We start from the raw sequence: 13,598 nt of genomic DNA, 5'->3' as shown, positions 1-13,598 counted from the left end.
CAAAAAGAGTGTTTCAAAACTAGTCGATCAAAAGGAAGGTTCAACTCTGTGAGGTGAAGGCACATATCACAAAGAAGTTTCTGAGAATGCCTTTGTCTAGTTTTTATGTGAAGATATTTCCTTTTCCAGCATAGGAATGAAAGCGGTCAAAATACCAAATTGCAGATTCTACAAAAAGAGTGTTTCAAAACTGATCTATCAAAAGGAATGTTTAACTGTCTGAGTTGAAAGCACGTATCACAAAGAAGTTCCTGAAAATGTTTCTGTCTAATTTTTATGTGAAGATATTTCCTTTTAAACCATAGGCCACAATGCACTCAAAATATCCACTTGCATATTCTACAAAAAGATTGTTTGAAAACTGTTCTATCAAAAGGAAAGTTCAATTCTTTGAGTTCAATGCGCACATGACAAATAAGTTTCTGAGGATGCTTCTGTCTAGTTTTTATGTGAAGATATTTACTTTTCCAGCATAGGCCTGAAAGGGCTCTAAATATACATTTTCCGATTCTTCAAAAAGAATGTTTCTTTTTTTTTTTTTATTCTTTTTTTTATTTTTATTTTTATTTTTTTATTTTATTATTATTATTATTATTATTATTATACTTTAGGTTTTATGGTACATGTGCGCAATGTGCAGGTAAGTTACATATGTATACATGTGCCATGCTGGTGCGCTGCACCCACCAACTCGTCTTCTAGCATTAGGTATATCTCCCAATGCTATCCCTCCCCCCTCCCCCCACCCCACAACAGTCCCCAGAGTGTGATGTTCCCCTTCTTGTGTCCATGTGTTCTCATTGTTCAATTCCCACCTATGAGTGAGAATATGCGTTGTTTGGTTTTTTGTTCTTGTGATAGTTTACTGAGAATGATGATTTCCAATTTCATCCATGTCCCTACAAAGGACGTGAACACATCATTTTTTACGGCTGCATAGTATTCCATGGTGTATATGTGCCACATTTTCTTAATCCAGTCTATCATTGTTGGACATTTGGGTTGGTTCCAAGTCTTTGCTATTGTGAATAATGCCGCAATAAACATATGTGTGCATGTGTCTTTATAGCAGCATGATTTATAGTCCTTTGGGTATATACCCAGTAATGGGATGGCTGGGTCAAATGGAATTTCTAGTTCTAGATCCCGGAGGAATCGCCACGCTGACTTCCACAATGGTTGAACTAGTTTACAGTCCCACCAACAGTGTAAAAGTGTTCCTGTTTCTACACATCCTCTCCAGCACCTGTTGTTTCCTGACTTTTTAATGATTGCCATTCTAACTGGTGTGAGATGGTATCTCATTGTGGTTTTGATTTGCATTTCTCTGATGGCCAGTGATGGTGAGCATTTTTTCATGTGTCTTTTGGCTGCATAAATGTCTTCTTTTGAGAAGTGTCTGTTCATGTCCTTCACCCACTTTTTGATGGGGTTGTTTGTTTTTTTCTTGTAAATTTGTTGGAGTTCATTGTAGATTCTGGATATTAGCCCTTTGTCAGATGAGTAGGTTGTGAAAATTTTCTCCCATTTTGTAGGTTGCCTGTTCACTCTGATGGTAGTTTCTTTTGCTGTGCAGAAGCTCTTGAGTTTAATTAGATCCCATTTGTCAATTTTGGCTTTTGTTTCCATTGCTTTTGGTGTTTTAGACATGAAGTCCTTGCCCATGCCTATGTCCTGAATGGTAATGCCTAGGTTTTGTTCTAGGGTTTTTATGGTTTTAGGTCTAACATTTAAGTCTTTAATCCATCTTGAATTGATTTTTGTATAAGGTGTAAGGAAGGGATCCAGTTTCAGCTTTCTACATATGGCTAGCCAGTTTTCCCAGCACCATTTATTAAATAGGGAATCCTTTCCCCATTGCTTGTTTTTCTCAGGTTTGTCAAAGATCAGATACTTGTAGATATGTGGCATTATTTCTGACGGCTCTGTTCTGTTCCATTGATCTATATCTCTGTTTTGGTACCAGTACCATGCTGTTTCGGTTACTGTAGCCTTGTAGTATAGTTTGAAGTCAGGTAGTGTGATGCCTCCAGCTTTGTTCTTTAAAAAAAAAAAAAAAAAAAAAAGGATGTTTCAAGACTGCTCTATAAAAAGGAAGGTTTAAGTCTGTGAGTTGAATGCACACCTCACAAAGAAGTTACTGACAATGCTTCTGTCTCGTTTTTATGTGAAGATATTTCCTTTTCCAGTACAGGCCTCAAAGCACTCCAAATATCTACTGGCAGATTCTACAAAAAGAGTGATTCAAAACTGCTCTGTGAAAAGGAAGTTCCAGCTCTGTGAGTTGAATGCACACATCACAAAGAAGTTCCTGAGAATGTTTCTATCTAGTTTTTCTGTGAAGATATTTCCTTTTACAGCATAGCCCTCAAAGCGATCTAAATATCCACTTGAAGATTCTACAAAAAGAGTGTTTCAAAACTGCTCTATAAAAAGGAAGGTTCAACTCTGTGAGGTGGATGCACACATCACAAAGAAGTTTCTCAGAATTATTCTGTCTAGTTTTTATGTGAAGATATTTCCTTTTCCAGCATGGGCCTCAAAGCTCCAAAAATATCCACTGGCAGATTCTACAAAAACAATGATACAAAACTGCACTATCAAAACAAAAGTTCAACTCTGTGAGTTAAATGCACACATCACAAAAAAGTTTCGGAAAATGCTTCTGTCTAGTATTTATGTGAAGATATTTCCTTTTCCAGCATAGGCGTCAAAGCGCTCCAAATATCCACTGGCAGATTCTACAAAAAGAGTGCTTCAAAACTGCTTTATCAAAGGAAGGTTCAACTCTGTGAGTTGAATGCCCACATCACAAAGATGTTCCTGAGAATACTTCCGTGTAGTTTTTATGTGAGGAAATTTCCTTTTCCAGCATAGTCCTCAAAGTGCTCCAAATATACACTTGCAGTTTCTCCAAAAAGAATGTTTCAAAACTGCTCTATCCAAAGGAAAGTTCAACTCTGTGAGTTGAATGCACACCTCCCAAAGAATTTTGTAAGGATACTTCTGTCTAGGTTTTAGGTGAAGATATATCTTTTTCCAGCACAGGCCTCAAAGTGCTCAAATATCCATTGGCAGATTCTACAAAAAGGGTGAACAAAAGGAAGGTAACAAAAAGAAGGTTCAAGTTTGTGTGTTAAGTGCACAGATCACAAAGAAGCTTCTGAGAATGCCTCTGTCTGGTTTTTATGTGAAGATAATTTCTTTTCCAGCAGAGGCCTCAAAGCGTTCCAGATATCCACTTGCAGATTCCAGAAAAAGAGTGTTTGAAAACTGCTCTATCAAAAAGAATGTCCAATTCCGTGAGTTGAATACAAACATCACAAAGATGTTTCTGAGAATGCTTCTGTCTGGTTTTTATGTGAAAATATTTCCTTTTCCAGTATAGACCTCAAAGCACTCCAAATACCAACTGGCAGATTCTACAAAAAGAGGGATTCAAAAATGCTCTATCAAAAGGAAGGTCCAACTCTGTGAGGTGGATGCACACATCAGAAAATAGTTTCTCAGAATTATTCTATCTAGTTTTTATGTGAAGATATTTCCTTTTCCAGCATGGGCCTCAAAGCTCCCAAATATTCACTGGAAGATTCTACAAAAAGAGTGATTCAAAACAGCGCTATCAAAACAAAGGTACAAATCTGTGAGTTAAATGCACACATCACAAAGAAGTTTCTGAGAATGCTTCTGTCTAGTATTTATGTGAAGATATTTCTTTTTCCAGCATAGGCATCAAAGCGCTCCAAATATTGACTTTCAGATTCTACAAAAAAGTGTTTCACAACTGCTATATCAAAAGGAAGGCTCAACCCGGTGAGTTGAATGCACACATCACAAAGAAGTTTTTGAGAGTGCTTCTGTCTAATTTTTATGTGAAGACATTTCCTTTTCCAGCCTAGGCATCAACACTCTCCAAATGTCCACTTGCAGATTCTACAAAAAATTGTTTCAAAACTGCTCTATCTAAAGGAAGTTTCAACTCTGTGAGTTAAATGCACACATCACAAAGAAGTGTCTGAGAATGCTTCTGTCTAGTTTTTATGTGAAGATTTTTTCTTTTCCAGCATATGCCACAAAGCTTTCCAAGTATCCACTTGCCGATTCTACAAAAAGATTGTTTCAAAATTGCTCTATCAAAAGGAAGGTTCAACTCTATGAGTTGAATGTGCACATCGCATAGAAGTTTCTGAGAATCCTTCTGTCTAGTTTTTACGTGAAGATATTTCCTTTTCCAGCATAGACCTCAAAGAGCTCCAAATATCCAGTGGCAGATTCAACAAAAAGAGTGTTTCAAAAATGCTCTGTGAAAAAGAAAGTTCAACTCTGTTAATTGAATGCACTCATCACAAAGTAGTTTCTGAGAATGCTTCTGTCTTGTTTTTATTTGAACATATTTCCTTTTCCAGCATGTGCCTCAAAGCGCCGCAAATATCCACTGGCAGATTCCACAAAAAGATTGTTTCACACCTGCTCTATCAAAGGGAAGGTTCAACTCTGTGAGATGAAGGTGTGCATCACATAGAAGTGTCTGAGAATGCTTCTGTCTAGTTTTTATGTTTAGATATTTCCTTTTCCAGCATAGGCCTCAAAGTGCTCCAAGTATCCAATTGCAGATTCTCCAAAAAGACTGTTTCAAAACTGCTCTATCAAAAGAAAGCTTCAACCCTGTGAGTTGAGTGTGCACAACACAAAGAAGTTTCAGAGCATGGTTCTGTCTAATTTTTATGTGAAGACATTTTCTTATCCAGTGTAGGCCTCAAAGGGCTCCAAATATCCACTTTCAGATCCTACAAAAACAGTGTTTCAAAACTGCTCTATCAAAAGGAAGGTTCATCTGTGTGGGATGAATGCACCCATCACAAAGAAGTTTCTTACAATTCTTCTGTCTCATATTTATGTGAAGATATTTCCTTTTCAAGAATTGGCCTCAAAGAGTTCCAAATATCCACTTGCAGGTTCTACAAAGAGAGAGTTTCAAAAGTGCTCTATCAAAAGATAGGTTCAATTGTGTGAGTTGAATTCACACATTACAAAGAAGTTTCTCAGAATGCTTCGGTTTAGTTTTTATGTGAATATATTTCCTTTTCCACCGTAGGCAGCAAAGGCCTCCAAATATCCACTTGCAGATTCTATAAAAAGAGGCTTTCAAAACTGCTCTATCAAAAGATAGGTTGAAGGCTGTGAAAAGAATGCACAGAACACAAATAAGTTTCTCGGAATGTTTTTGTGTAGTTCTAATGTGAAGATTTTTTTTTCCTCAATTGGCCTCAAAGAGCTCCAATTATTCACTTTCATATTCTACAAAATGTGTATTTACAAACTGCTCAGTCAAAAGAGAGTTTCAACTCTTTGAGCTAAATGCACACATCACAAAGAAGTTTCTAAGAGTACTTCTGTGTATGTTTTCTGTGAAGATATTACCTTTTCCAGCATAGGCCTCAAAGCGATCCAAATATTCAATTGCAGATTCTACAAAAAGAGTGTTTCAAAACTGCTCAATAAAATGAAATGTTCAACTAGGTGAAATGAATGCACATATCACAAAGAAGTTTCTCAGAATGCTTCTGTGTAGTTTTTACGTGAAGATATTTCCTTTTACTCCGTCGGCCACAAAGGACTCCACCTAAACACTTGCCTATTCTACAAAAAGAGAGTTTCAAAATTGCTCTAACAAGAGATTTGTTCGACTCTGTGAGGTGAATGCCCACATCACAAATAAGTTTCTCAGAATACTTCTGTGTAGCTTTTAGGTGAAGATATTTCCTTTTCCACCGTAGGCTGCAAAGGCTTCCAAATATCCACCTGCAGATTCTTCAAATAGACAGTTTCAAAACTGCTCTCTCAAAAGATAGGTTCAACTCTGTAAGTTGAATGCGCATTTCAAAAAGTAGTTTCACAGAGTGCTTCTGTGAATTTTTTATGTGAGGATATTTCCTTTTCCACCATAAGTTACTAAGGGCCCCAAATATCCACTTGCTGTTTCTACAAGAGAGTTTCAACACTCCTCTGTCAAAATATATGTTGAATTCTTTGAGATGAATGCACACGTTACAAAGTAGTTTCTCAGAATGTTTCTGTGTAGTTTTTATGTGAAGATATTTCTTTTTCCACCATTGGCCAAAAAGTGCTCCAAGTATCCACTTGCAGATTCTGCAAAAAGAGTATTTCAGAACTGCTCAATCAAAAGAAAGTTTCAACTCTGTGAAGTGAATGCACACATCACAAAGAAGTTTCTCAGAATGCTTCTGTGCAGTTTTTATGGGAAGATATTTAGTTTTCCACAATAGGCCTCCTAGGGTTTCCAATATCAACCTGCAGATTCTACTAAAAGAGTTGTTTCCATACTTCTCAATCAAAAGAAACTTCAACTCCATGAGATGAATGCATATATCACAAAGAAGTTACTCAGAATGCTTCTGAATAGTTTTTATGTGAAGATATTTCCTTTTCCAGTATAGGCCTCAAAGCGCTCCAAATATCGACTTGCAGATCCTATGCAAAGAGTGTTTCAAAACTGCTCAATCACAAGAAAGGTTCAACTCCGTGAGATGAATGCACACATCACAAAGAAGATTATAAGAATGTTTCTGTGTAGTTTTTAAGGGATGATATTTCTTTTTCCAACATCGGCCACAAAAGGCTCCAAATACCCTCTTGCAGATTATGCCAAAAGGGAGTTTCAAACTGCACAGTCAAAAAGTAGGTTCAATTCTGGAGTTGAATGCACACATCAAAAAGAAGTTTCTCAGAATGCTTCCGTGTAGTTTTTATATGAAGATATTTCCTTTTCCACCATAGGTCTCAAAACGCTCCAAATATCCACTTGCAGATTATACAAAAAGAGTGTTTCTCTACAGGTACTGGAGAGGATGTGGAGAAATAGGAACAGTTTTACACTGTTGGTGGGAGTGAAAACTAGTTCAACCATTTTGGAAGTCAGTGTGTTGATTCCTCAGGTATCTAGAACTAGGAATACTATTTGACCCAGTCATTCCATTACTGGGTATATACCCAAAGGACTATAAATCATGCTGCTATAAAGACACATGCACACGTATGTTTATTGCTGCACTATTCACAATAGGAAAGACTTGGAACCAACCCACATGTCCAACAATGATAGGCTGGATTAAGAAAATGTGGCATATATACACCATGGAATAACTCTGCAGCCATAAAAAAAGAAGAGTTCATGTCCTTTGTAGGGACATGGTTTAAACTGGAAATCATCATTCTCAGTAAACTATCACAAGGACAGAAAACCAAACAACTCATGTTCTCACTCATAGATGGGAATTGAAAAATGAGAACACATGTACACAGGAAGGGGAACATCACACACTGGGGACTGTTGTGGGCTGGTCAGAGGAGAGAGGGCTAGCATTAGGAGATATTCCTAATGCTAAATGATGGGTTAATGTGGGCAGCACACCAGCATGGCCCATGTATACTTATGCAACTAACCTGCACATTGTGCACAGGTACCCTAAAACTTAAAGTATAATAATAATAAAAATAATAATAATAAATAAAAAAGAGAGATAAAAAAATAGCATGTAAAAACTGCTCAATCAAAAGAAAGGTTCAACTCTGTGAAATGAATGCACACATCACAATGTAGTTTCTCAGAGTGCTTCTATGTAGTTTTTATGTGAAGATATTTCCTTTTCCACCATAGGTTGCAAAGGGCTCCAAATATCCACCTGAAGATTCTACAAAAAGGGAGTTTCAAAACAATCAAAATATTTGTTCAACACTGAGAGATGAATGCACACATCACAAAGAAGTTTCTCAGAATGCTTCTGTGTAGTTTATATGTAAGATATTTCCGTTTCCACCATAGGATGCAAAAGCCTCCAAATATCCACTTGCTGATTCTACACAAAGACAGTTTCAAAACTGCTCTCTCAAAAGATATGTTGAAATCTGTGTGTCGAATGCACACATCAGAAAGTTGTTTCTCAGAGTGCTTCTGTTTAGTTTTTATGTGAAGATATTCTCTTTTCCACCAGAGTTTGCAAAGGGCTGCAAATATCCGCTTGCAGATTCTACAAAAAGAGAGTTTCAAAACTTCTCTATCAAAAGATAGGTTCAACTCTGTGAGTTGAATGCACTCATCACAAAGAAGTTTCTCAGAATGCTTCCATGTAGATTTTATGTGAAGATATTTCCTTTTCCACCATAGGTCACAAAGCACTCCAAATATCCACTTGCAGATTCTACAAAAAGAGTGTTTCAGAACGGCTATTTCAAAAGATAACTTCAACTCGGTGAGATGAATGCACACATCAGAAAGAAGTTTCTCCTAATGCTTCCGTGTAGTTTTTATGTGAAGATATTTCCCTTTCCACCATAGGCCTCAAAACCCTCCAAATATCCACTTTCAGATTCGCCAAAAAGTTTGTTTCAAAACCGCTCAATCAGAAGAAAGGTTAAACTCTGTTAGATGAATGCACACATCATAAAGAAGTTTCCCCAAATGCTTCTGTGTAGTTTTTATGTGTAGATATTTCCTTTTCCTCTGTAGGGCTCAACGTGCTCCAAATATCCACCAGCAGATTCTACAAAAAGAGAGTTTCAAAACTGCTCAATCAAAACAAAGGTCCAACTCTGTGAGATGAATACACACATCACAGAGAAGTTTCTCAGAATGCTTCTGTGTAGTTCTTGTGTGAAGATATTCCCTTTTCCACAAAAGCCCTCCAAGTTTTCCAAACATCCACTTGCATATTCTACTAAAAGAATGTTTCCAAACTGCTCAATCAAAGAAAGGTTCAACTCTGTGAGATGAATGCACTTAAAACAAAGAAGTTTCTCAGAATGCTTCTTTGTATTGTTTATGTGAAGATATTTCCTTTTCCACAATAGGCCTCAAAGCGCTCCAAATATCCACTTGAAGATTCGACAAAAAGAGTGTTTCCAAACTGCTCAATCAAATGAAATATTCCACTCTGTGAGATAAATGCACACATCACAAGGAAGGATCTCAGAATGCTTCTGTGCAGTTTTGAGGGAAGAAATTTCCCTTTCCACCATCAGCAACAAACGGCACCAAATAACCACATGCAGATACTGCAAAAAGAGAATTTTGAAACAGCTCTATCAAAAAATAGGTACAACTCTGCGAGTTGAATGCACACATCATAAAGAAGTTACTCCAAATACTTCTGTGTAGTTTTTATGTGAACATATTTCCTTTTCAACCATTAGCCTCAAGGCACTCCAAATATGCACTTGCAGATACTACAAAAAGAGTGTTTCCAAACTCCTCAATCAAAAGAAAGGTTCAACTCTGTGAGATGAATGCACACAAAACAAATAAGTTTCTGAGAATGCTTCTGTGTAGTTATTACGTGAAGATATTTACTTTTCCAGAATAGTCACAAAAGCGCTCAAATATCAACTTGCCGATTCGACAAGAAGAGTGTTTCAAAGCTGCTCAATCAAACGAAAGTTAACTCTGTGAGATGAATGCACACATAAAAAAGTAGTTTCTGAGAATTCTTCTGTATACTTTTCGTGGGAAGATATTTCCTCTTTCACCATTGGCCACAACGGGCTCCAAATAACCAGTTGCCGATTCTACAAAAAAGTGTCTGAAAACCTCTATCAAAAGACAGGTTCAAGACTGCAAGTTCGATGCACACATCACAAAGAAGATTCTGAGAATGCTCCTGTGTAGTTTTTATGTGACGATATTTCCTTTTCCACCATAGGCCTAAAGTGCTCCAAATATCCATTTGCAGAATCTGCAAGAAGAGTGCTTCAAAACTGATCAATCAAAACAAAGTTTCAAATCGTGAGATAAATGCATGCAAAACAAAGAATTGTCTCAGAATGCTTCAGTGTAGTTTCTATATGAAGATATTTCCTTTTCCACACTAGGCCTCAAAGGGCTCCAAATATCCAACTGCAGATTCTACAAAAAGAGTGTTTCAAAACTGCACAATCAAATGAAATGTTCAACTATGTTAGATGAATTCACACATCACAAGGAGTTTCTCAGAGTGCTTCTTTGTAGTTTTTATGTGAAGATATTTCATTTTCCACCATTGGCCTCAAAGCACTCCAAATATCCACTTGCAGATTCTACAAAAAGCGTGTTTCAAAACTGCCCAATCAAAAGAAAGGTTCAACTCTGTGAGATGAATACTCACAACACAAAGAAGTTTCTGAGAATGCTTCTGTGTAGTTTTTATGAGAAGACATTTCCTTTTCCACAATAGGCCTCCAAGGGTTTCAAATATCCATTTGCAGATTCTACTAAAAGAGTGTTTCCTAACTGTTCAAAGAAAAGAAAGTTTCAACTGAGTGATATGAATGCACACATCACAAAAAAGTTTCTGAGAATGCTTCTGTGTAGATTTTTTGTGAAGATATTTCCTTTTCCACAATAAGCCTCAAAGCGCTCCAAAGATCCACTTGTAGATACTACAAAGGAGTGTTTCAAAACTGCTAAATCAAGTGAAATGTTCAACTCTGTGAGATGAATGGAAACATCAGAAAGTAGTTTCTCAGAATGCTTCTGTGTAGTTTTTATGGGAAGATTATTTGTTTTCCACCATCAGCCACAAAGGGATCCAAATAACCACTTGCAGATCCTACAAAAAGAGAGTTACAAAACTGCTCTATCAAAAGAAAGCTACAACAATGTGAGATGAATGCACACGTCACAAGGAAGTTTCTTTGAGTGTTTCTGTGTAGTTTTTATGTGAAGATATTTCCTTTTCCCTAAAAGAACTCAAAGCGCTCAAAATATCCCTTGCAGATTCTACCAAAAGAGTGTTTCACAACTGCTCAATCAAATGAAAGTTTCAACTTGGTGACATGAATACACACGTCACAAAGTAGTTTCTAAGAATGCTTCCATGTAGTTTTTATGGGAAGATATTTCCTTTTCCACAATCGGCCATAAAGGGCTCCAAATAAACACATGCAGATTCTACAAAAACAGAGTTTCAAAACTGCTCTGTCAAAAGATAGGTTCAACTCTGCTAGTTGAATGCACACATCACAAAGAAGTTTCTCAGAATTCTTCGGTGTAGTTGTTATGTGAAGATATTTGCTTTTCCACCATAGGCCTCAAAGTGCTCCAAATATCCACTTACAGATTCTACGAAAAGAGAGTTTCAAAACTGCTTAATCAAAAGAAAGTACAACTCTGTGAAATGAATTCACACATCACAAAGATGTTTCTCAGAATGCTTTTGTGTAGTTTATATGTGAAGATATTTCATTTTCCACAATAGTCATGAAAGCGCTCTAATATCAACTTGCAGTTTCTACAAAAAGAGACTTTCAAAATTGCCCAATCAAAAGCAAGGTTCAACTCGGTTAGATGAATGCACACATCTCAAAGAAGTTTCTGAGAATGCTTCTGTGGGGTTTTTGTGATGATATTTCCATTTCCACAATAGGCCTCAAAGGGCTCCAAATATAAACTTGCAGATTCTATAAAAAGTGTGTTTCAAAACAGCTCAATGAAATGAAATGTTCAAATCTGTGAGATAAATGCACACATCCAAAAGAAGTTTGTCAGAATGTTTCTGTGTAGTTTTTATGTGAAGATATTTCCTTTTCCATAACAGGCCTGAAAGTGCTCCAAATATCCATTGCAGATTCTACAAAAAGAGTGTTTCAAAACTCCTCTATCAAAAGGAAGGTTCAACTCATTGAGATGAATGCAAATGTCACAAAGAAGTTTCTCAGAATGCTTCTGTGTAGTTTTTCCTTTTCTACCATAGGCACCCAAGGACTCCAAATATCGACTTGCAGATTCTACTAAATGAGTGTTTCCAAAGTGCTTAATCAAGAGAAAGGTTTATCTCTGTGAGATGAATGTTCACATCACTAAGGACTTTCTCAGAACGCTTCTGTGTACATTTTATGTGAAGATATTTCCTTTTCCACCATAGGCGTCAAAGGTCTCCTAATATCCACTTGCATATTCTACAAAAAGAGTTTCAAAACTGATCTATCAAAATTTAGGTTCAACTCATTGAGACGAATGAACACATCACAAGGTATTTTCCCATAATGATTCTGTGTAATTTCTCTGTGAAGATATTCCCCTTTCCAAAATGGGCCTCAAAGAGCTACAAATGTACACTTGCAGATACTACAATAAGTGTGTTTCAAAACTGCTCAATGAAAAGAAAAGTTCAACTCTATCAGATGAATGCACACATCACAAAGCAGTTTGTCAGAATGTTTCTGTATAGTTTTTATTTTAAGAAATTTCCTTTTCCACCATTGGCCTGAAAGCATTCGAAATGTACAATTGCAGATTCTACAAAAAGAGGGGATCAAAGCTGCTCAATCAAAAGAAATGTTCAAATCTGTGAGATAAATGCGCACATTACAAAGAAGTTCCAGAATCCTTCTGCTAGTTATTTTGTGAAGATATTTCTTTTTCCACCATATGCCTCAAAGTGATCCAAGTATCCACTTGCAAATTCTACAGAAAGAGTGTTTCAAAGGTGCTCAAGCGAAAGTCAGGTTCAACTCTGTGAGATGAATGCACACATCATGAAGATATTTGTCAGAAAGTTTCCGTCTAGTTTTTATGTAAAGATATTTCCTTTTCCAGCAAAGACCTCAAAGCGCTCCAAATGTCCACTTGCAGATTCTATAAAAGGAGAGTTTCCAAACTGTTCAACCAAAGAAAGGTTCCACTCTGTCATTTGAATTCACACATTGCAAAGAAGTTTCTCAGAATGCTTCTGTCTACTTTTTATGTGAAGATATTTCCTTTCCCACCATAGGCCTTAAAGTGCTCCAAATGTCCACTTGCAGATTCTACAAAAAGAGTGTTTCCAAACTGCTCAATCAAAAGAAAGTTTCAACTCTGTGAGATGATTAAACACATCACAAAGAATTTTCTCAGAATGATTCTCTCTAGTTTTTATGTGAAGATATTTCCTTTTCCACTATAGGCCTCAAAGTGCTCCAAATGTACAATTGCAGATTCTTCAAAAATGGTGTTTCAAAATTGTTCATTGAAAAGAAAGGTTCAACTCTGTAGATGAATTCAAACGTCACAGAGTAGTTTGTCAGAATGTTTCTGTATAGATTTTAGAGAAGGTAATTCCTTTTACACCATAGTCCTCGAATCGTTCCAAATGTCCAATTGCAGATTCTACAAAAAGTGTATTTCAAAGCTGCTCAATAAAAAGGAATTTTCAACTCTGTGAGATGAAAGCACACAGGACAAAGAAGTGTCTCAGAATGCTTCCGTGTAGTTTTTATGGGAAGATAATTCATTATCCACCATCAGCCACAAAGGGCTCCAAATAACCACTTGCAGATTCTACTAAAAAGGTGTTTCAAAACTGCTCAATCAAAAGAAAGCTTCAACTTCGTTAGATGAATGCACACATCACAAATAAGTTTCTGAGAAAGCTTCAGTGTAGTTTTTGTGAAGATATTTCCTCTTCCACAAAAGGCCTCAAAGCGCTCCAAATATGAAATTGCAGATTCTGTAAAAAGAGTATTTCAAAACAGCTCAATGAAATGAAATGTTCAACTCTGTGAGATGAATTCACACATCACAAAGAAGTTTGTCAGAATGCTTCTGTGTAGTTTTTATGTGAAGGTAT

Source organism: Pongo pygmaeus, chromosome 17, assembly GCF_028885625.2.
Source record: "Pongo pygmaeus isolate AG05252 chromosome 17, NHGRI_mPonPyg2-v2.0_pri, whole genome shotgun sequence".
Taxonomy (NCBI): Eukaryota; Metazoa; Chordata; class Mammalia; order Primates; family Hominidae; genus Pongo; species Pongo pygmaeus.
This window is presented reverse-complemented; position numbering follows the sequence as displayed.